The sequence below is a fragment of the Scyliorhinus canicula genome, chromosome 9 (genome assembly GCF_902713615.1).
Source record: "Scyliorhinus canicula chromosome 9, sScyCan1.1, whole genome shotgun sequence".
Taxonomy (NCBI): Eukaryota; Metazoa; Chordata; class Chondrichthyes; order Carcharhiniformes; family Scyliorhinidae; genus Scyliorhinus; species Scyliorhinus canicula.
Window position 1 is genome coordinate 126,520,555 of NC_052154.1, and position 24,660 is coordinate 126,545,214.

The 24,660-nt window shown below is 47.1% G+C and overlaps 1 protein-coding gene and 1 long non-coding RNA gene across 2 annotated transcripts in view; one reads left to right on the forward strand and one right to left on the reverse strand.

Annotated features, from left to right (window-relative positions):
- Positions 1-24,660, reverse strand: part of ptpn5 (protein tyrosine phosphatase non-receptor type 5) — a 271,921-nt gene that overhangs the window by 147,974 nt on the left and 99,287 nt on the right. The window lies entirely within an intron of this gene.
- Positions 1-24,660, forward strand: part of LOC119971665 — a 42,613-nt gene that overhangs the window by 6,996 nt on the left and 10,957 nt on the right. The window contains exon 2 of the long non-coding RNA XR_005461889.1: positions 11,746-11,806. This is a non-coding gene — a long non-coding RNA (uncharacterized LOC119971665). The remainder of the gene's footprint in view (positions 1-11,745; positions 11,807-24,660) is intronic.

Sequence of the window (24,660 nt, forward strand, 5' to 3'; positions counted from 1 at the left end):
AACATATTAATGATATAGGTGGTCATTGTATTGACAGCAGTAATTTCTAGGTTTTAGAAGCTAATGTAGGAAGAAGGAAGAGCTTGTAGAGCTGCAAAGATTCCCTGAACTTCCCCAACATACCCTGTGGTTTAACAATCTTTTGGTGCTTACCTCTTAGTTTATCATTTAACATCAACTCATTTTAATTCAAAACTCAGTGGCAGGATCCAAAACCCTGAGCTGTTTAGTACTCAATTCACAATTAAATGAAGTTTACTGAACTCCATATTTAATACGGAGATCCTTGTTTAATAATTAGCTCATTGTTAAACACTTGGCTCCCTGTTTAACACAAATTATAATTTAATGTGGAACTTAACAGCTGAGTCTCTGAGCGCGGTCTACCAGCTTCATCACGTCGGTCGCGAAAACAAGCGGCCCGGTTAGATCACGGCTGAGGCCGAAATTGCGAACCATGCCAGGTGGCGATTGGTTTCCGATTTACTGGCCCACTCCTGTTGGTAAGATCTGGATCCTGCCGTGGCATGCCGAGAAACTGGTAACCATCGATTAAGTCCAATCGTCCAAAAGTTCAAGACTCGCTTCTGTGGCTATTAGCACCCTGCTTCCCTGGGTTTCTGTGGCTATGACTCATCTTTCATCTCACTCCACAGTATAAATATTTCCCACTTTCTCTGTCTATCGCTTTGACAAAGGGTCATCCGGATTCAAAATGTTAGCTCTTTTCTCTCCCTACAGATGCTGCCAGACCTGCTGAGATTTTCCAGCATCTTCTCTTTGGTTTCAGATTTCAGCATCGAGTCCAATCGCCATACCATTAACACAAAGCATCCCTTATCAAATGGTCACCCATGATCTAACCTCTCACCAGCGAGTGATCATGCAGATGTGTTTAGTACACCTATTTACAAAGGTGAAGCCAGCGGAACTGCTGCTGTGGGGATCCAAGGAGGTGAGTAACTATCTTCAAAATCGGGCAGTCAGCTTGGAGGCACTGCCGCAGTGCACGAGGGGTGGCTGCCACCGATGGGGGGGGGTCACCTCTGGCTGGAGGAGTGGGTGGTCCAGCATCCATGGGCCCAACATGCCACCTGCCGGATTGTGCCCCAACTCCAGCTGCTGCCTGGATGTCCCACCAAGCACCCCCGTGACAGAGCACTGTCTGTGGTAATATGGAGACGGTCACTTTAACTCCCACTGATCTTGGCGACCAAAGGCCACACAGCTGAAGGCTTTTGCAGATAGGGAATTGGAAATTCTCGTAAGGCGAGCACGTCACAGCACCTAAGTGGCTGCAGTTTGTGTGTACTCTGTGCTCCTTGCTTTTGGCTGCAAAACTGCACGAAGACCTGGTTTTGTTTGCTGCTGCCTTTTCTGCTTCTAAAACCTGGATTGAGGCAATGGAAAGCTGTAAATAAGCCTACTACCAGTCTGAAGAAGGGAAGAGGTGTTTTCTCACTCTTCTGCTATGCTTTCTGTTACTGCGACTTCAGGTACTGCTACTGGAAGCTGCTAGAGGGAGAGAGCGAAGAGGAAGCCTGGCTGTTACTGCGATACCTGGGGCTGTGTCTCTGCTTGCAGTTGCCCTCCTGCTTCTTTGAACTGGAGTGAGGCAAGGGGAAGATTTTGGCTGGTCTGCTCCCGGGCTGAAGATGGAGGTGGGTGCTCTTGCAGTTTGTTGATATATTCATTGGAATATTTTGTTTATTGACTTTTGCCTGTTTATTGACAGGCCCATTGGGGCTGGTTTAGCACAGGGCTAAATCGCTGGCCTTTAAAGCAACCAAGGCAGGCCAGCAGCACGGTTCAATTCCCGTACCAGCTTCCCCGAACAGGCACCAGAATGTGGCGACTAGGGGCTTTTCACAGTAACTTCATTGAAGCCTACTTGTGACAATAAGAGATTTTCATTTCATTTCATTTCAGGATGGTGGCACAGTCACAGTGTGATGTAACACAGTCTCAGATGGTGATGGGCCACACCCTGTGCTCCCTGGCCGCGAGTGTGCAGACTCTGGTCGAGACCACTGTGGGCCTCCTGGACTGGCAGCGCCAGGTGGTGGGGGGGGACCTCAGGGGATAGCTCCACTTCCACCCCCGCCCAATGGAGCAGTCGGGAGGCCATCGGGCACCCCGGGGGAGAAGGAGGTGATGGGGCCCGTGTCGGTGACTCCCACAGGGGAGGTGCTGGAGCACTGCAGCACTGCGGACTGCCCCCCCTGCCCCCTCCTGTCCCTGTGGGCAGCGGGCAGAACAGGGCGGCATCATGCCACCTGGGACACCCAAGCAGCAGCCGGGCCCATCCAGGCCGGGTCGCCCCAGGAGATACGCGCCAACGATTCGCAGCAGGCTGCCTCCACTCCTGCTATATCATCTGGGGAACTACCTAGTCATTGTGCGAGGGCCCGTAAAGCCAGAAAGTTAGATACCAGTTAGGTTAGCACAGGTACAGGGCATAGTTTTGTTATAGGGGCTAGGGCACAGACTGTATATATCTCCGCACAATAAACACCTGTTAACACCGTTTAAACCTGCCTCTGTGCTCTATCTGATGGGTGTGGGGGTGGGCTGGTCCGGGCTCATCGCAGATCCGGTACCTTCATGTTTCTCCCCGCCCAACAGGCCACTCTGCACAAACCAAAAGCGTTTCCACTCAAGGAACGTTCAGCCGGTCTGTGACCATCAGCTGCGTATCATACACATCTGCGTCCGATACCCGGGCAGTGTGCATAATGCCTTCATTCTGGCACACTCGCCGATTCCTGACATGTTCGAGAACCTCCCCCCTCCCAGCTGAGGGATTGGCTCCTGGGTGACGGGGTTACCCGCTGCTGCCATGGCTGATGACTTCTGTCTGACAGCCACAGACCTACACCGAGACCCGCTACAACGACGGCCATGCAGCGACTAGGAGTATGATCGAGCGGTGCCTCGACCTCCTGAAGATGTGGCTCAGGTGCCTGGAACGCTCTGGGGGCCGTCCTGTACGAGGTTGAGAGGGTTGCCTGCATCGTGGCGGCCTGCTGCCCTTCATAACATCGCAGAGAGGCAATAAGGAGGAAGGGCAGGCCACATTCGACTAGGAGGATGTGGAGGAGGGTGAGAAGGGGCAGGACATGGGGCCTAGGCAGGCACGGGAGGCCGCACAACATCTACGTCAGGGCCAACGCACATGGGACGCTCTAATTGCCGTCAGATTCACTGACTTGGGTGGGAGGGGCAGGGCATGGACAGCACATCCCAACCCTACACCCTCTCACGTCCCACCCCTCCAACCCCCACCCACCTGTACCCCCCTCCGTGATACAAACCTGCAGCACTACGGGGTGGGATCCTGCATTGGCAGTCACAGCAGGTCTGGTCTATGGGATGGAGGGTGATGCCAACCCGCTCTGTGATGAGCTCTGGTGCTCTCCATCACATGACAATGTCTGGCTCCTGCCCACAGCACATTCCACCTGGTGATCCCTGCATGCAGGCTGGCCATTCCATCGCACAGTCACACCGAATCCTGGGTGGCGACGGTCGGGGAGCGGGTGGGAAGCACCGGGCCACCCACAGAGCTTGCACCATTCCCCGCCCAACCCGACCAATGCACCTCTCAGACCCATCAGACAGATCACTGAGGCAGGCTGTAATGGTAGTAACAGGTGTTTATTGTAAACCAATATTTACAGATCTGTACCCTAGCCCCTTTGACTAAACTATGCCCTGCACCCGTGCCAATTTAACTGGTGTCTAACTGTCTGGCCTTGCGGGCCCTAACACAACATCTGTGTGGTTCCCCAGACGGTACAGCAGGAGTGAATGCGTCCTGCTGTGACTCCCGACATGTGACGAGGGTCACCCTTGACGCACGTCTTCTGGTGCAACCCAACCTGGATGGGCCCGGCTGCTGCTCGGGTGACCCAAGTGGCATGGTGCCGCCTTGTTCTGCCCGCTGCCCACCAGATGCGCCAGGGACAAGAGGGGGGGCAGTCCGAGGTGCTGTGGTGTTCCGGCACATCCCCTGTGGGAGTCACCAGCACGGGCCCCGTCACCTTCTCCTCCCTCAGGGTGCCCGATGGGCCCCGGACTACTCCATGGGACGGGGGTGCGAGCGGAGCCATCCCCTGAGGCCCACCTGTCGCTGCCGGTCCTGGAGGCCCATTCTGGTCTCGGCCATGGTCTGCACTCTCACTGGGGGCTGATGTGGGCTGTGGCCCTGAGTCGTTCCCTGGCGAATGGTGTTTGTGGCCAAGGGGGGGGGGGGGGGCGCTGTGACGAGGGGTGCGGTGCGGGAGTGGGAGCACCCATACGGCCGATGTCACTGTGTAGAACCTGGGGCCGTGGTGGGTGGTCAGTGGGTGCGCAGCAAGGTGGCTGCAGTAATGGCGGTCCGTGCCTGGGTACCTTCCCTGTCCTGTGGGGGGGGGGGGGGTGCATTCTGGCTGCTCGGCCTGCTCCCCCCCCTTCCTGGCAAGGGGCCCCCACCCCAGCCAGTGTCCGGGCCGGCAGCCCACAGTCACTCCACTCTGTGTCCTACCTCCTCTCTCTCTCGCTTAGCAGCCACGGCGCCAGGTTCACGATTTTCGGCCCATTGAAGCGGTGAATCTTGGAGGCTCTGGAGAGTAGGATGATATGCCTACTGTACTTGAATGCCATGTGGCGAGCGACGCATTTATGCCATTTTCGGGGTGCCGGAGCATCCCGAATTGGGGTCAAACCGGCGCCTACCGCGATTTTGGCGTCGGACGCTATTCTCCGCCTAATCGCGTTTCGCAATTTCATTGTCTGCAAACAGAGAATCCCGCCCGTGCTTGTTAGGTGACTTGAACATTCTGAATTCTCCCTCAATCTACCCGAACAGGCGCCGGAATGTGGCGACTAGGGGATTTTGTAGTGTTAATGTAAGCCTACTTGTGGCACTAATAAAGATTATTATTATTATTATTAAGAGAGACTCATGCCTGGAAACTAGAGAGCAGTCCAAACAGAGGCAGTAAAAATAATCACTGCTTTAAAACTCACCTGTGCAAAGTACCTGCTGGCTCAGGCAGAGGAAGCAGCACCTGTCAATTTCTGGAAAAAGAAAACCAGCAAGTGTGTCTAAACCCCCTCAGATCTTTAATCTGCAAGCCATTCATTCATTTCTCTGTGACACTGCTTTCACTAGGCTGTCATTGAGGTGCTGGCGTAGTGTAATTGGATTAGAAACCAGAAACCCAGGGTAATGCTCTCGGGACCCAGGACCTGGGTTTAAATCCTGCCACTGCAGATGGTGAAATTTTAATTCAATAAAAATCTGGAATTAAAAGTCTAATGATGACCATGAAAACATTCCCGATTGTTGTCAATGGATGCAGTGAGATATTAAATCACCAGCTGAAGTCCTTAGCACAAATGTAACATGGTGTGAGTTTCCTCCAGGTACTCCGGTTTCCTCCCACTATCCAAAGATGTGCAGGTTATGTGAAACTGCCCTTAGTGCCCAAAAAAGTTAGGTGGGGTTACTGGATTACAGGGATAGGGTGAAGATAGATGGGCTTAAGTAGGATGCTCTTTTCAAGGACCGATGCAAACTCAATGTGCCGAATGGCCTGCTTTGGTAATTTAAATTCGATGATTCTATGAATGACAAAGCAAGCAAAATTGTGAGGACCAAGCAGGCTCACCAGTCACATTAAAGGTATGTGAAAATGGTGGGTCGCAAAAGTTGGCCAGCGTGGGAAAGCATGAATATTGCGAAACTCAATTGGGGTTCTGACTGGAAGGATGGAAGGCACAACGAGAGGCAATGAAGATGGTATTTTATTGTGGTATTATTCATTCATCAGAGGGAACCAGGTAGGAGAGGAGATGGTGTTGATGTTTTCTTGAAGCTTCAACCCTTTTTTGGTGTGTGTTAATGGGGTTTGGGGTTGGCACTGTTTTCCAGATGAATAAGGGAATTTCTGCTGCAGTCCTGTTATCCATTAACCAGCATCACAAAAGCAGGTTATCTGGTAAAGGCCACGTGTTGTTTGTCGGAGCTTCCTGTGTCCAACAGTGATTGCAACTCAGCAGTACTTTATTGGCTATATTGTCATTGTTCATGACCATCGGATGTCTCAAAGCATTATTACATTTCAGTATTTCTTTTTAAAAATCTCCAGCTTGGAGACAGGAAGAGAGATTGAAGATCAAAGTCACAGGTTAAATTAACCTGGAGACCGCTAGTCATGAAACTACATGATGACCACCCCCTCTTGCCCACACCACCTAACGTGCTTAAAGAACTCTAGTGCCTACTTCATATATTATATATTATCTACTGATGCATTTTAAAAGGCAATAAATAAGTTGTGAGGTGAGCTCATGTATAAATGAACTGTTTTATAAGATTGGGCTTAACCACAGGCTTTAATCTGTATTCTGAAAGTTTGACCAATTCAGAACATGTAACGTTATCACGAAACATCGGATGGTTTAGAGTACAGTAATCAATTTTCAATCTGAGAAACTGGCAATAAATTGAACAACGTGAAACGCGCTAAAGAGTTAATACCGAGATGACACACAGTGCAGGAGCAGTGCTATCGAAACGGTAATTATTTTTCCTTCTCTACACAGAAGCTGCTTCATTTACTGAGTATTTGCAGCATTTATGTTGATACTTGAGTCAATTATTCAGGACAGACCATTCTCAATCTCTGGAAATTGGTTCCTTTCAGTTGAATTATCTTATTGTTTGAGATTGCACTCTGTCCTGTTCCCCGGCCAGTCGAAGGCTCATGGGTGGGATCCTTCATGGGCCGACGCTGAAATCGGAAAAGGCGATTGGGCAGAGATTCGGTTTTGACTCCAAAATCGTAGCGGGCGCCGCGTTCATGCCAAATCGCAATTCTCTGGTGTCTCGACAGTGGCATCAATGCATTCCACTCCATATGTACAGTAAATGCCATTTGCATACCATTAGCAGGCCTGACCCAGCATTCTCAGGACCCACACGATTTTCCGCCTCCACCAGGGGGAATTCCCGACGGCGAGGTTCACTTGTGCTTTCATAAATCATGAAACAGGCGCTGTGGCTGCTGAGGGGGAGAGAGGGAGTATGGAAAGTGTCCAACATCGCTAACAGTTGTGCTGCTAGCCAGGGGGCTTCAGCCAGAGCCGGGGGAAGGGGAGAGGGGGTGGCCAGGAGGTGGGCTGAGGTCGGGGTGCACAAACACAAAGCACAATTGCCACAGCCGACAAGGCAGCCATGCAGCTGCGCAGGCCTCCAACTGCCCACTGTGAACTTAGTGCCACAGGCCACATGGGTGTGCCACCAGTCCACAATTCATAGGTGCCCTCTGGTCCCAGCCGACCCATCAACGGGATGGGGCGTGCCTACACAACCAGTGCCATTTTGACAGCCTCCTGAATGTCAATCACGGACCCGGCGAATCAGACACTATTTTTCATTGGAATCGGTTGTGTTCCATGTGGCACCGGTGCTAGCTCCTTGACAGTCACGGAATCGCTCCAGGTGCGGTGCCAGTTTTCCTGTCGCAGAACTCCGCAAATCCTACCCCGGGGTCAATACATAGGGTTGGATTCTCAGATCCTTCTGCTATGTCCACAGGATCCGTCTGGTCTTACAGCCAAAATGTCGATGCCACCCCCACACCGAGGCTCTGCCCAGTGGCTAGCTAGCAACCGCGCCGCGTGCGCTTTACCTGCGGATACAGTCGCAGAATGGCTGGGTACGTGGTTGCGCATGCGGACAGAGGCGGCCGCGCTGTACAACATGGTGCCGGCCGTGCACAGACCTGGCCTACCAAAACCTGCCCCCCTCACCACTCCCCATCAGTCCCCCCAGCCCCCACCGAAGCTCGCCCTGCCAGCAGGAACGCTTCCCCCCACCTCCCCCGACACAGTCTGCAGCCGCCACGCGAGGTCCCCGAAAGTTGTGAGGACACGTGCACACTCTGTCGGGGTCTCGGCCCATCGGGGTCGGAGCATAGGGGAGGGCCTCAGGAGTTGTCCTGAGGCTGTCCCGACAGCATGCGGCGTACTCCTCAAGTACGCCGTTTTTGAGGCACTGGAGCATCGGAAAAACGGCGCCGCACCCAATGCAAGCGTAAAAATGGATTCTCCAGCCGATCGCCGAATGTGATTTTGGTGTCGGCGATCGGAAAATCCAGCCCTTAGTCTCAGGAATGGAGAATCCGCCGCATGTTTTTCGCAAAATGACGTTCCTCAAGGTTTGGCTTGAACTCAAAACCTTGGCATTGCACATGCCTTAATCCTGCCATGAATGTACAAAGTGCTGACCAACTATGCCATGAGAGCAAAGCAGTGCACATTTGCATATATGTTATAAGTTGTATCTTCTTGTTAGAGCACTAAGCGGGATTTTCTATCCATTCCCGTCGGTGGGATCGTCCAGTCCTGCTGATTGCAAGTCGGGGCCCCCGGGCCACTGTTTCCCCGGCGGCAGAGGGTGTGAACAACAGGAAACCTAATTGACAGCGACGGATCAGAAGATGCCACCGCCAGCCAATGGTGGGCCACTGTGCCATCACAAAACACGCCGCAAGGGGGAGTGGGCGGGACATCTGTTTTTTTCGATTGAGTGGGGAGAACTGAGGTGTTTACGAGACTGTGAAGAGGTTTGTGAAACAATCAATGTCCTGTAGTTTTGGCATGTGTCTGGGGTGGGACACACTAACTGTAAATCCACCACAGACTGAATGGGAAGCTCGCACCAATATATCCATACTTCAACAGGACTCAGCTGCTACTGGCTGGTGGTGGGGGGGGGGGGGGGGGGGGGGGAGGAAACTGACTAACAAAATGCCCATCTGAACATTGATCCAGTAGCAGGATTTGTGTCGAGGCCAGTTAGCAGCTGTTGGCCACCTTTCACATTTCCCTCACTCCTTAAAAAAATGAATGCAAATTAAATTAACGGAAGCCAATCCATGAAGAAGAATTTGCATAAATATAAATGATTCTAATCTAAGATGTAGCTTGCAGACCCAGACCAAACAAAGCATCTCCTTCACTGTTAGCTCCCACTGAACGCCTACGCTTCTTTTCTTCATTCTGTGCGTTTTTTCTAATTCAGTATTCTAATGAAACACTTCTGGACTGAAAGCCTATTAATTGTGTGGAAAGAGACAATCCTTTTTACAATTCTCACATCTTGGCAGCCTGCCATATATGACAAATCATAAAGGAAATAGACCTAACTAAAACAAAAGGCTTCTAATGGAACAAAGACATTTTCTTCCTTCATGCACTTTTTATTAACAATAGTTACTGCCCATGGTCAGTTTTATTTGTGCACTATTCCACTGCTATGTTCTAGCTGTCCGAGATTAATTCACACAAGGATAGTATGGTGTGAGGCACTGCGAAGGGTAAACGGGACTTCCTAGTGTGCAAGGATGAGCCTGATACAGTTTAAGGTGGTGCACAGGGTGCATATGACTCGGGCGAGAATGAGTGGGTTCTTTCGGGAGTAGCAGATGAGTGTGAGAGGTGTGGGTGGGTGCCAGAGAATCATGCACACATGTTTTGGGGTTGTGAAAAATTGGGACGATTCTGGGCGGGTGTGTTCACAGTCTTAGTCAGGACAGTGGAGGAGGAGGTGGACCCGGACCCCTTGGTGGTGATATTTGGGGTTTCAGAGAAGCCGGAGCTCATGGAGAGGAGGAAGGCCAATGTCTTGGCCTTCACCGCTCTGATTGCACGGCGACAAATTTTGCTGGAGTGGCAGTTGGCATCGCCACCAGGGGTAGCAGCATGGTTGGGTGACCTTTATGACTTCCTGCGGTTAGCGAAGATAAAGTGAGTTAAGGGGCTCAGCAGAGGACCTTGAGAAAAAGTGGGAGATGTTTGTGACCGTGTTTAATGGGCTGTTCGTCGCCGGGGGTGGGGGTGAAGATGGGGTTGGGGGGGGGGGGGGGGAATGAAGAGGGGGAGGGGGGGCGAAAAAGGAGGAAAATCTGTACAAACTGTATAGTTGATTGTTGGGAAGAATGTTTCCAGGGGTGTTTATTTCCTGTAACTACTTTAATACAAGTTTGAATAAAATGCGTTTGCAATAAAAAAAAATGAGGATGCATCACAAGTTCTCAAACAGGACAACTCAAACAATTACAAATACTTACGGAAAGCCATGGATCTAACATCAAGTCAAGTCAGGACCAGATAGTCCAAATTGAAACTATTGCCAGAACTAAGGACCCAAAGATCCCATCAGCAGGGATGAAGGCGGTAGGTGGTGGCACTCAATGTCACATTTTACAGCAGCAGCCAACTAAATGGTTGCCACCAGAACTGCCATCCAATTAAGGACAGCTACCCACGCCTCATGAGCTGCCAACTGAATCAGAAGGCGAGCAGCTCAGCAGTGCTACCGGGGCAGTGGCCACTTCTAGGGTTGCATCTGGAAGACAAAGGCACATTTATGGATGACATCCTCAAATGGTTCCTGGTGATGAGATCTTTGGGCTATCTGGTCCTGACTTGACTTGATGTTTGATCCATGGCTTCCTGTAAGTATTTGTAATTATTTGAGTGAATGGCATCTCCGGGGCCCAAGGCTAGTCAGGCAGGATCTTATGAAGAGTGTGGTGGGGGAAGCAAATCACTGAGATCCTGTGGAGTGGTGGCATTTGTCACAGGATAGCCCTTTGTGGGCCAGAATACCCAAAAAGAGTGTCGTCCGTTCAGTCTGTCCCCCGCCACTCGCTGGCAAAGTACTAGCAGAGGCAGTATGAGGCCCTTAATTGGTCATCTGCCATTTTTCCCACCACTGGTAGAATAGCAAGCCGAGGGAAGGTATCGGAAAAGGCAACCAATGCCTTTCCATGCCATTTTGCCAGCCTTTCCATCTCCAACCTGTCCTCAAGGGGCCCAGAAAATCCCAGCCCATGTAATTTTATGGCTCAAATCAGAATTTGAATAGAAGGAAAGCAAAATGAAATCTCCCTAACCCCTCTCTCTATACCAGATTCCTGATTCTTTATCTCGATCTGGATGTAAAATGCATTACTAGTATCTCTGCACAATTTTTCTACCTCCATCTTACTAGCCTTGTTCCCTTACAAAAGGAAAATCCTGTGAATGCTGGAAATCTAAAATGAAGACAGAAAATGCCTAAAATACTCAACAGATCTGGCAAATCTGTTTCTCTCTCTGCAAATGTTAACATTTCAGGTTGACAACCTTGTAGTGTTCAATTATTCTGTGTTTATTTATGTGAGTTTGTTTACTATTGATGCTTATGCACATGATTGGTTAAGCCTGGGTGTGGACTCAGAAGAGTAAAGAAACTGTAGGAAGTACTGGAAGCTAGAGCAAGAAGCATGCAGTAGACATTTCGAAGCACTGTAAATGAAGTTCCTCCGGACAGAGAAACTTGTGCTTTCGCTGCATTGCTCTGAGATATAAAATGTACAATAGACCTTTCATTAGATTGCCTTATTTCCTTGTTCTCTATTTTAGTTTCTCTCTGCTCAATTCCAGTCCCCATATTCTATCTGACTCTTGATTCATATTGTTCCCCCAAAGGGCAGCAACTCCACCATTAAAGCACAAGTTCATTTTGGAATAGCTGATTTTCTACCACAAGAGCAATGTGGTAGAATGGCTTTCTACACTGATCTTCGCCTTATCACTGGTCTCTAGTGCAGGCCTTAAATGGTCATATTGTTTTTGTCCATCATCGAACTGTGCATTCAAGTGAATATTCTACTTTCACCATTAATTCAAAATTTGTGCCTGCAGAACAGAAACCAATCCCAGATAAAAGCAGCACAGACTGGAGCAAGGTAGACAATCTCTAAAGGTCAGTGCTGGGATTGTTGATTTTGTGTTATATATAAATGACTTGGATATTGGAATGCAAATTGAAATTTCAAAATTTACCAATGATACCAAATGTTGAGGTGCAGGAGACAATCAGGATAATACTAATCAATAGCATCAGGACATAAATAGATTGGCATAGTGGGCAGACATGTGGCAGATGGAATTTACTAGAGAAATGTGAGGTGCCGAATTTTGGCAGAGGGGTTAGGGAGAGGCAATAGGTCTCAATATACAAGCACTTTATTTGTACTGCTTCACCTGTATGGTGAAGCTAGTTGGCTCTGAACAGTTACTCCCTAATCAATTCCAAACTTGCTTCAACAATCCAATTCCATTTGTTGTGCCTCTCTTATTAGTTCATCTTCAAGTTCATTGACAACAATCAAAGCTTCACAATTATGACTTCTGCTTCCAGTTCTATGGCCTATAATATATTCAAGTTAAAGCCCCTGCTTTTACTTTTCTGTCTGCAGTGACTACTGCTTCATGATCACCTGTTTGCACTGTTGGAGGTTCTTTCTCCAGTACATGATTTTTTTTTCTGACAATTCTGAATGCACTAACAATACTTGCACTTTTTTACATCCTCTTCATTCTTTCACTCCATTCTGCTAGTCCATGGACCTCACTTCTTGAACATCATCCTGAACATTGAACCAATAGTTTAACTTGCCAGTAGTTCTTCCTGCATGTCCCCCAATTTATTCATGCCTGACTTCACTAGACCCCTCTGGAATGTATGTCACCCAAGTATCCACTCAGGGCAATTGGTTCTTTGACATGATAGCTGTATCCTGTGAGTCATGATCACCTCAAAACCACTATCCAGCCCTTGATCCACAACATTCTGTTCCTCACGACCTTCACCGCAAAACATAAGAGCAATTGTGGAATAAGGTGCCTCGTTTACTTCTAACAGCTGCTCAGAGTCTGAACGAACCTTAACATTTGATTGCCAAGTAATTATTGCCTTGCCATCCTAACCTATTACATTACCAAGGCCTTTCCATTCTCGATGACCCTCCCTTTAATAATCCATTCAATCAACCACATTAAATTATGTCCCTAGTTTTCTTATATGATGCCGCAATGCTCTCCGAATCATTTCTGACACCTCAGCCTTGATGAAAGCCTGTCTCCCTGCATGTAAAGCATTCAAATTTGCACAAAAAAGGAAACAGTTGTTGTATTTCCTCGAAGACTATCACACAATACTGATGGCAATTTGAGATTTTGATTGTAGATTAATTGATAGGAACTATACCTTCAACCATCTGGACTGAATTTTTTGCATGTCAACTTGTAATTTGAATGATCGGCTAAAATTGAATGCAGCATTTCATCGATCACTACATAGAACCGAAGGGTAGGAGTAGGCTGTACAGCCCTTCGAGCCTGCTCCGTTATTCAACATAATCATTGCTGATCCTCTATCTGCTTTCTCCAATACCCCTTGATTCCATTAAAATCTATAATGTATCCACCACTTTTGTGAACACATTCAGTATCATGGCCTCCACAACTTTCTATAGTAAAGAATTATACAGGTTCACTACCCTTTGAATGGACAATTTTTTCCTCATCTCAGTCAAGCACGGTAGAACAGTGGGTAGCACAGTTGCTTCACAGCTCCAGGGTCCCAGGTTCGATTCCTGGCTTGGTTCACTGTCTGTGTGGAGTCTGCATGTTCTCCCTGTGGGTGCGTGGGTTTCCTCCGGGTGCTCCGGTTTTCTAACACAAGTCCCGAAAGACATGCCGTTCGGTGAATTGGACATTCTGATTTCTCCCTCTGTGTACCCGAACAGGCGCCGGAATGTGGCGACTAGGAGCTTTTCACAGTAACTTCATTGCAGTGTTAATGTAAGCCTACTTGTGACAGTGACCATTTATTATTAAATGGTCTACCACATATCCTGAGACTGTGCCCCCTGGTTCTAGATTCCCCAATCAGGGAAAACATCTTCCCTGAATCTAGTCTGTCCAGCCCAATTCTACGTTTCAATCAAATCTCCTCTCTTCCTGAATTAAAGTGACTCTCGGCCCAGTTAAATCAACCTCTCCTCATAAGACTGTTCCGCCAACCCTATTATCAGCCTAGTGAACATCCTCTGCACTCCCTCTTTGGCAAGTATATTGTTTCTTCGATAGGGAGACCGAAACAGCATGCAAAACCCCAGGTGTGATCTCACCGAAGCCCTGTATAATTGCAGTAAGACATCCTTACCTCTGAAATCAAATGCTCTTGCAGTGAAGGCCAAAGTACCATTTGCCTATCGAATTGCTTGCTGCACCTGCCTCTTCACTTTCATTGACTTGTGTACAAGGATAACAAAATCCCTTTGTACATAAACACTCACAATATACCACCAATTAAATAATACTCTTCCTTTCTTATTTTCACACCAAAGTGTATAACTTCACTTTTAGCCACTTTGTACTGCATCTGCCTTGTATTTGCCCACTCAGTGAAATTGTCTAAATCACCTGGAAGCCTCCTTGCATCCTCCTCATAACTCACAATTCCTCCCAGTTGAGTGCCGTCAGCAAACTTGGAAATTTTACATTTGGTTCCTTCGTTCAGGTCATTTATATGTATCGTGAACAGCTGAGGCCCAAGCACTTGATCCCTGCAGTCCCCCATTAGTCACTTCCTGCCTATCGGGAAAAAGTTCCATTTATTCCCACTCTCTGGGCGGGATTCTCCGACCCCCCGCCGTGTCGGAGAATCGCCCGGGGCCGGCTTCAATCCCGCCCCGCCTTATCCCGAATTCTCCGCCCCCTGAGATTCGGCGGGGGCGGGAATCGTGCCGCGCCGTTCAGCGGGCCCCCCGGAGCGGTTGGCCGGCCCACCGCAGCGATTCTCCGGCCCGCGAAGGGCCAAAGTCCCGCCACTGACTAGCCTCTCCCGCCGGCGTGGATTAAACCACCTCTCTTACCGGCGGGATTGGCGGTGCGAACGGGCTCCGGGGTCCTGGGGGGGGGGGGGCGCGGGGCAATCTGGCCCCGGGGGGTGTCCCCACGGTGGCCTGGCCCGCGATCAGGGCCCACCGATCGGCGGGCAGGCCTGTGCCATGGAGGCACTCTTTTTCGTCCGCCTTCGCCATGGTCTTCACCATGGCGGAGGCGGAAGAGACCCCCTCCCCTGCGCATGCGCCGGTATGACGTCAGCAGCCGCTGACGCTCTGGCGCATGCGCGGACTTACATGGCCGGCGATGTCCTTTCGGCCCCAGCTGCCGTGGCGCCAAAGGCCATTCACACCAGCCGGCGGAGTGGGAACCACTCCGGCGCGGGCCTCGCCCCTCAATGTGAGGGCTTCGCCCCTAAAGGTGCGGAGACTTCTGCACCTTTGGGGCAGCCCGACGCGGAGTGGTTCGTGCCACTCCAACACGCCGGGACACCCCGCCCTGCCGGGTAGGGGAGAATTCCGGCCTCTGTTTCCTGTCTGTCAACAAACTTTTGATCTATGCCAACACATTACTCCCAAGCTCATGTGCTTTAATTTCTAATCTCTAATGAGGGACCTTATCAGATTCCTCCTGAAAGTCTAAATACACCACATCCACTGGTTCTGCCTTATCTATTCTACTAGTTACATACTCAGTAAACTCCAGTACATTTGTTAAGCATGATTTGCCTTTCATAAATCCATGCTAGCTTTGCCCAACCCCATTAATGCTTTCCAAATTTTTCATTATTGTGTCTTTTATAATAGACTCTAACATATTCCCCACTACTGATGTCAGGCTAACTGATCTCTAATTCTCCCTTTTTTTATCCCACCTTTTTTAAATAGTGGGGTTACATTTGCCACCCACCAATCTATTGGAACTGCTCCTTAGTCGATGGAAGTTTGGAAGATGGCCACCAATGCATCCAATATCTCCTTGGCCATTCCCTTTAATACTCTGGAATGTAGATTATCAGGCCCTGGTGATTTGCTGGTCTTTAATCCCATTAATTTATCCAGCACCATTTTCTTACTAAGACTGATTTCCTTCAATTCCACCTTCTCACCAGACCCTTGGTTCCCTAACATCTCCGTGAGGTTATTTGTGCTCTCTCTGTGAAGATAGAACCAAAGTATATGTTCAATTCTTCTGCTATTTCTTTGTTCCCCAATATAATTTCCCCAGCTTCTGACTCTAAAGGGCTAACATTTGTTTTTACTGATCTTTTTCTTTTCACATATTTAGAGAAGCTTTTACAGATGTTTCTATGTTCCCTGCTATTTTATTTCCAAACTATTTTCCTTTGTTGATCAAATTTTTTGTCCTCATTTTCAGAATTCTAAAATGCTCCCAATCCTCAGTCTTGTTGCTTTTTTGGTAATTTTATATGTCTACTCTTTGGATTTAATATTATCCCTCAGTTGTTTTGCTAGCCATGGTTAAGGCACTTTTCCTCTTCTTTTAGACCAGACAGGAATGAATAATTGGACACGTTCTTTAAATATCAGCCCCTTTGATAATGTTTCTCAGTTTACCTTTGCCAATTCATGCCTCTACCCTCATAGTCCCCTTTATTAAAATTCAGAACCCTCATTTTAGATTCCTTTCATAAAAGTCCAATGCCGAGAGAATTTTCAGCTCCTCTATCCATGACCATCATGTTTATGGTTTTGCACATTTTCTGAATGGATCATTGACAAATTCCTCTCCACCATCATCATCAGAACCTTTAGGACAGTGTGATCGTGCAGTGATTAGCATTGCTGCCTACGGCGCCGAGGACCCAGGTTCAATCCCGGCCCTGGGTCACGTACGTGTGGAGTTTGCACATTCTCCCGGTGTCTGCGTGAGTTTCACCCCATTATCCAAAGATGTGCGTGGTGAGATGATATGTCTATGGGCTATATCATAGTTGTAAGGTGTGCTGCTTCCGATCAGCAGGTGGCAGTATAGACACCACATGCAATCTCTAGACCAAGGTCATGTGACCTGTGACTCTAATATAAGAGGAGAAACATCTGGCCATATTCAGAAGAAGACTGAGAGGGTAATAAGACACACATGTGAAAGGTCAGTGCTCGGTGCAAGTTCCAGAGGAGTAGTTAGCAGACTGCATGATAACAAGCTCTGTAGCAGATTGCTATCTTACCACAATAAAAGATTCTGGTTTGGACAAGTCGCAGTTTTTGGTGGATTCCTTCGTGAAGTATAAAGTACCAAACACAACATGGTACCACGAGTGCTGAAGATTTAAAAATAGCAACGGCAGTGATAACATTAGGCATTTGGCTTAAAGACCGGTCTGGTGAACTGCAGCCTGAGGCCACCCAATGCGTAACAAAATGCTGAAGTTCGCGATGGATGGACTGAGGCCCCTCCCACCCACTTCAGATGTCCGGTAACGTAGATGAGAACTGGCAGCTGTTCAAACAGCAGTTCAAACTTTATGTTACGGCCGTGGGCTTGCAGGCCCAGCCTGATGAAAGGCGAATCGTGTTGCTGCTAGCATTGGAAGGTCCAAAAACGATTGAACTGTACAACTCATTTGTGTTTGATAATGAGGAGGATCGCAAGAAATTTGATGTCATGGACATGATGCTGAAGGCCCAGTCATGCAACTTTAGTGACCTGAAATCTTCGTTAATTTACAACCAAATTGACTATGGTGGACTTGATGATAAGCTTTGGGCGATACTATTGCGGGAGGAAGGTTTGGTGCTGGAAAAGACTGTGAAGATTTGCCAGGTGAGCGTGATTGATGCACAAACAATAAGCGCACTCTACTCAAACTATTTTGGTCCAAACCTGGAAGAAGAAGCCAGCACCATTAGTGCTGTGATGCAAGTCATGAAGATACGTGGTCTCAGTGCGGGCAGCCATTTTAAGCGGCTGACAGGAGCTGCCGCCATCCTGTGGGCAGCACAGTAGCACTGTTGCTTCACAGCTCCAGAGTCCCAGTTTGATTCCCGGCTTGGGTCATTGTCTGTGCGAAGACTGCACATTCTCCGGTGTCTGCGTGGGCTTCCTCCGGTTTCCTCCCACGAGTCCCAAAAGATGTGCTCTTAGGTAATTTGGGCATTCTGAATTCTCCGTCCGTGTACCTGAACAAGCGACGGAATGTGGTGAATATGGGCTTTTCACAGTAACTTCATTGCAGTGTTAATTTTAGCCTACTTGTGACAATAAAGATTATTATTATTGTGCCAAAAGTGTGGCACTCGACATGCCCCGTGGCATGTTTGTTCCAGGTGTGGCCTTGTTGGGCACTTTGCAAAGCAATGTTTTGTGCGTTTTACCATGGACCATTCAGGAGCGATGCATGCAGTAGATGAGATAAACATGGAAGAACAGTTTTTCATCGATCTCATCGTGGCAAGAAACCAGAAAACTGCAAAACAAAGATGAAAACAAAATCGTAACAAAGAATGAAGATAATATAATACTCCAAAAATCTTTACGTCCGTACTCAAATCGAAGGTAATGCTGGATGATGCTTTCATTCGTTGTGACTTTAATCCTAAAGCGACAGCCAACCTTGTGAGTCGACATGCTTTTCAAAAGCTAAATGTGCAACTGGACTTTGCTGATCGGCCAGGGCTGATGGTAGACTTCGGAACAAGAACTCTGGAAACCTTTGATGTTTGCAAATTATTTCTCTCAGTGGCAAGCATGAAGCACACAATACCCTTTCATATTGTAGACATGGATGTGGACATAATACCTGGGATAAAATCACGTGAATCCTTGAATTTAGTCGAGTGGCTAAATATCCTGGAAGATGGCTGGTCACCTGAGCATAGTGAATCACTCCAAGGCATTACGGTGTGCATGGTGTGTGAGGATTTAGAAGAAATCCTAGTGGAGGACGACAAATCAGACAAGGGGACAGAACTGCTGGTGAGCATTCTGCAATTCTGGTTAACAGTCTTGAAGAACGAGCACAGGCTCAATGGCACGATACAAAATCATAATGAACCCATATTAAAGCATCTGCGAGATGAGAGTGTTAAATGGACAGAGACTGGAAAGCCGTGGAGCTTCACTCTGGAGTTTACATTTGGGCCCAATGAGTATTTCACGAATGAGGTGATCACTAAAGTGTATCAGTTGGACTCAAGGCCGCTGAAATCATTCTTTGCTGAACCACAGATCATCAGCTGCACAGGCTGCACAATCGACTTGGGGGGGGGGGGGGGGGGGGGGGCAAATATGTTACCTTATGAACAATTCAAACAAAACCAAAGCACAGTGGTCAGAGAACGCCAAGAACAGCAACAAGAATGATATCAAATGAATCGTTCTTCAACTTCTTCAGTCCCACTGAAGTTCCACAGGGCAGCCAAACTAAAGGCTGATTTTGAACTTGGTGCTCTACTTCATAAACAAACAATCCCGTATGCTAGGTTATATTTTTCAGGTGAAAAGACTGACGATGATGCTCAATCCGAGGCCAATTACTATGAATATCTGCTTGACGTTATCGATGATGATGCAGCAAGTGATGACGTGAAAGGATGACGAACACTATGAGCTACTTGTACATCTCTTCTCCAGCCGCATAGAGACTCCAGCGGCAAAGTTCCGGTGGTCTACAAGCAATGACTAGGTGGTCACAGGGGACGCCCAGATCGCGCTGGACTCTGTGGAGAGTAGAAGTTTGGAATGTAGAAATTGAAGTTGTTGATACAACCGAAGATCAGCTATTGATTGAACCAGAGACGCAAGAAGTCATCCCAATCTTGGAAAAACTGACCTCAGGTATGTAGTGACCCATTACAAGTCCTTGAAATGGCTCCGGTAATTTACTCCCAAGCAGTCGACGACACCGATGACAAATGGGAGGACATAAACGAAGATGCTGATCACAGCGACGTGCAGATTGCGATAGTCAGCAACTCTGACACTGACTCTGAGGATGACCTAATGAGTATCTCATTATGCAGCTCGCCCGAGTTTGAGTAAGAAGACCCAGTGCCTGGATCAGCTCAGCGAGAAAGTATAGTCATCTCCAGTGATGAAGAGCAAGTCACCGATGCTCCAGCACGCCAAGAAGAGGTGAAACTGCCAACCCCAGTTCCATCTTTTATGCAGGTACTAGAAAACGAGGTAATCCAGCATGTCAGTGAGGCCGCAGAAGTGGGTGTAGTTACACCACCCAGAGATGGCGCGATACCTAAACCTCTGTAAACAACTGAACACACAATGACAGCCAGCGCCACGCCAGAGGCTGCTGTGAAAAAAACAAAGATAAGAGACACACCAAAATACATTACCGTGTCCTAAAAATTAAGAGAAAAAAGAGGAGACGACTCAGAGAACTATCTCATCCCAGCAATGAAAACAGTCGCAAGTAGCAAGCAACATTGTGCAAGAAGATGAAAGAGAAAGCGACTGGTAACACAAGTATGGCAGTCTTGGACAAAGACCTTTCAAAGGCACAGGGCGAAGGACAAGAGAAGCAAGACACCAGCAAGTAAACCAGTCTCTGACAAGGTGGGCAACAACTCGAAAGAATGAGAGCCGAACAAAGGAAATGGACACTTGTCAGGCACAGCATGTTTATGGACACTTGAGTAAAACTTGTTCACTTTACCAGATACATATAATGAATGTATAATGTTTAATGTTAGCTGTAAAAAAATTATTTTAATTTTTGTGAGGAAGGGGGATGTGGCGATATGCCAATGGGCTACATCATAGTTGGAAGGTGTGCATCCTCCTACCAGCAGATGGCGGTACAGACACACCATGCGGTCTCTAGACCCAGGTCACGTGACCTGTAACTCTGATATAAGGGGGACACATCTGGCCATCTTTAGAAGAAGATTGAGATGGTAATAAGACGTAGATGTGAATGGTCAGTGCTAGGTACATGTTCCATAGGTCTGTATCAGATTGCTATCTTACCACACGAGACTCAATAAAATATTCTGGTTTGGACAAGTCGTAGTGTTTGATGGATTACTTGTTGAAGTATAAAGGACCAAACACAAAACATTATAGATGGATTGGCCGTGATAAATTGCCCCTTAATTGGAAAAAAATAATGGGTACTGTAAATTCATTTTAGAAAAAAGAAACAAAAAAAAAATCATCAGCAGCTTTGCTAGACTCTACCCTATTTTCAGGATTTTATCGATTATTTTTCTCCTTACTCTGTACTATTGACAAAAGACCAAATCTGTTCACTAGGACTACAACATTTGGAATTTTGTGGTTATATACCTCTACATTCTTGCAACAACCTTGTTAAGTCTCATGGTCATTGTTATAAAGTGTTGGTCACAGTTTGGTAGGTCTGAAGAAATGGTCGTCATATGTTGGTTAACTGTAAATCTTCATTGACTCTTAGAACTATTTCCAAATATACAATAAAAGGGCACAAGCTATGACCTTTCTCCATGCTTGCTGGTACCCAAGGCTCTGTCCAACACGATACTGACCCTGCGTGCAGTTCATGTGCACTTTTACATCACTGCATGAGCAGTACTGTACTCAGTCCCACATTAACCTCATATGTACCACATTTTTTATACTACACCTCCTCCAAGTCTTTATCCAATGTGTTTTAAGTGACTATATTTTATGTCTTACATTATTATTACTATCCTACATTTACATTATCATTACTACATTATCACCACCCCTTTACTCCTTTCAAGTCCTCGAGTTCAAAGGTCCAAGTGGTTTGGAAGCCTTGGACAGCGTCCATATTTCATTTGCCGTACTGTCAGAGGAGTGATACTGTCATTGCTGGTTCTTACTGTTAGTTTGGAGGTTGTTCTGGCATTTGGGCATGTTTTCATCTTTTTCTTTCAATCCTTACAGGGTGGACAAACATTGTATTCATCTCCTTGACACTTTTTTTCACTTTTTCATTGTCCTGTGGGTTTTTGTGACATATGTAGAAGTTTAGACTTCAGAAATGGAACCCTCATTCCCACATGTTTCACAATTTCATCCACTTATTTGAGTGTCTTTTTCTTTCCCAGTTGTTTTTTTAAGCTTATGAATCTTTTCATTAAGCTCAGCAACTGCTCTGGTATGTTGAGTTGTCTTTGTTCCAGTATCATCAGCAGAACTCTAGTTTGACAACTTCACCTGAAAATTCAGTTCTGTTTGGAATCTTTCCTCTATGGTCATTGATTGATTCTTGGACTTTTTCAATTCACTTGTATGATCATCAGTCTGTTTCATAGAATTTCTTGTATCTGCTTTAAATGTATGCTTTTCAATATTACATACCTCGACCTCCAAATTGTTCAGATTGGACCGAAGTTCAAGAAGTTAATCAGATTTGGTGTTGATTCTGCTTGCAAACAACTGTTCTGGTGATTCAGCAATTCCAGACATATTGCACAATGCTGCAAGAGACTTCTGATGCTTAAAGTTCATCAAGTTTTAATTATCTATCTTTGTTAAATGTGCTTCACCACATCGATCATTTAAACATTTCAAATCCTCTTTCAAAGGTTTTATTTGCTGTGAGCGACATTCTTGTTTTTCCTTTACAAGCTCATCTTACTTACATGGAAGTTGAATCTCTGTGCTAATCATTTTTTCTTCAGCAGAGTATAATTCCTCAGAATTCCATCAAACTCGCATCCTGTAATTTCACTTCTGTCTATTGTTTCTGGACTCTTCACGCTCTTTTATGAGATGTTCGACTTGCTCATGCCGTTCTCAGTTCTTAATTTTCATCTCATTTTCATCTCATCCACCATCACCACCATCGACGACCTTGCGGGCACCCCTCCCCTCCCCCAGCACAATACCGCACCTGTGCCCTAGCACACGCTGGCATCCACCAGCACACCCCACCCATTCCCAGGAGCGGTGCCCATGCCTGCTGCCCCCCTCCTCAATGCATGAAACTTGTAGTTCAACAGGGACATTCTCTCCCTGTTGAGAATTTGACTCATAACAGATGGGAAAGTGCCCAGACAGGCACAGGGTCCTCACACCCGACAGAAAATGGGCCCTGGAGGTCACCCGGGTGACTGAGGAGAAAGCGGTCACCAATATGGAGCTGAGTATCCACCGGCCCCTATCCAGATTACCTGTCACAAGTGTGTTGTTCATGCCATACTTAATGATCCATCCCTCTCACTAAGTATATATCCATTCTCCCCCAGGAGCACCATTCGATGATGCCGGCCCATCCACGTTTCCCCATCCCCTGCCTTCCAAGAGAACACCTCGGAGGCAAGCCCTGAGGATGACATCATCGAGGCATCACAGCTGTCATCTCCAACCTCCACCAGCACAGAGACATACATCTCAGTGGGCGACAGTAGTTGGTTTCTGGGGCACAATCTGCTGAGCACAACACAGTTGGTGCACTTCAGAGAATCGTAGAATTTACAGAGCAGAAGGAGGCTATTCAGCCCATGGAGTCTGCACCAGCCCTTGGAAAGAGCCCCCTACTTAAGCCCACAGCTCCACCCGATTCCCAGTCCCCATTTGTAAATTCCTGTAGTAAATCATGCACATGTGATTTCAGCCTAAGAGTGACGGGGCATTGCAGAGGCCCGGAGTAAACTGGGTCAAACGCACTAATCACATTTAAATGCATGAAAATGCCGGTTTTGCACGGCCCTGCCAGCGTGGGGCTCAAACCTCAATATCGCCGCCAGGGTGGCCCGGAGCATGGCACCCTAATGGACTCCGAGCATGGCCCTCGATTTTCCCCAGACGCCCAATTCTCCCTCAATCGCGGGTCATGTTTGCAGTATAGTTAGGCAGAAAATTCATCCCTAGAGTAAAAGTTTCTGAGTGGTCATGAGGCGTACCTTTATTAAGTGACAACAATTTGCTGACTTGGATAATATTTATAGTATTTTCATCGTTAAAATCTATAAGGGGTTGTTGGCAAAAGGTAGTTTCATTGTGTTACTTTGACTAAACATGTGGTGGGGGGAGTGCAGGGGGTTGTTCTGTAAGAATATTTTAACTCTAACTTTTATCTTGTGTGCTTCAGCTTTTTTTCACTCTAAAGATATTACTGGAGTTCTATGCTTTTGAGATCAGTAGTCCTCATTTTCACATTTTAAAAAATGATTTATGATCAGCGTGACTGACTTCACTCTGGGGTCTTGCATGCTCAACAATTACATCAGCAATGGTCAAAACACTAGTAAAATACTTTGGAAATACAATCACATTTGTTTGGCTCGCAAATGTGTCAAATATTTACACAAGTTCAATGGGTAGAGATTCAACTGGTTTCTATTCACAAGCAGAATACCAGTGGAACTCTTGGAAAGTGTAACCCTACAATAGCAACGTGGTGAAGGACAAATGTTAGCCAGGACAACAAGAGGACTGCCTGCTATTATAGCTGTGAAATGATTTGCACACAGCTGATTCGGCAGACACACCTACAACAATAAAGCACTCCTTCTGTGCAATATCAAGCTGTCAAGTACAAAAATAGAAGCTTAGGAGTTGATATGTACAAAGAACAAAGAAAAGTACAGCACAGGAACAGGCCCTTTGGCCCTCCAAGCCTATGCCGATCATGATGCCCTAACTTAAAAATAGCTTCTGTCCTATTGGATTCATCAATTATAGAGGGGGGTCCTTTAAAATATTAGCTAAAATGATTCTTGAAAATGATTGAATTTTTTTTTAAACAAACAATTTTATTGAGGTAGTTTTTCGGCATTGTAAACAGTTACAGACATCAACGAAAAGAAAGCAAAAAAGGCAAAAATGTGCAAACATCCATGTACATTCAATACTTCAATCGTACCATACTGCACATGCCCGCTCCTCTCCCATCGCCATCGGCACTACCCGCCAATTTATCCCTCCAACTCTACTCTAACCTCTCCCACCCCGCCACCACCACCCCCCCTGCTGACACTCACTCTCCCGCAA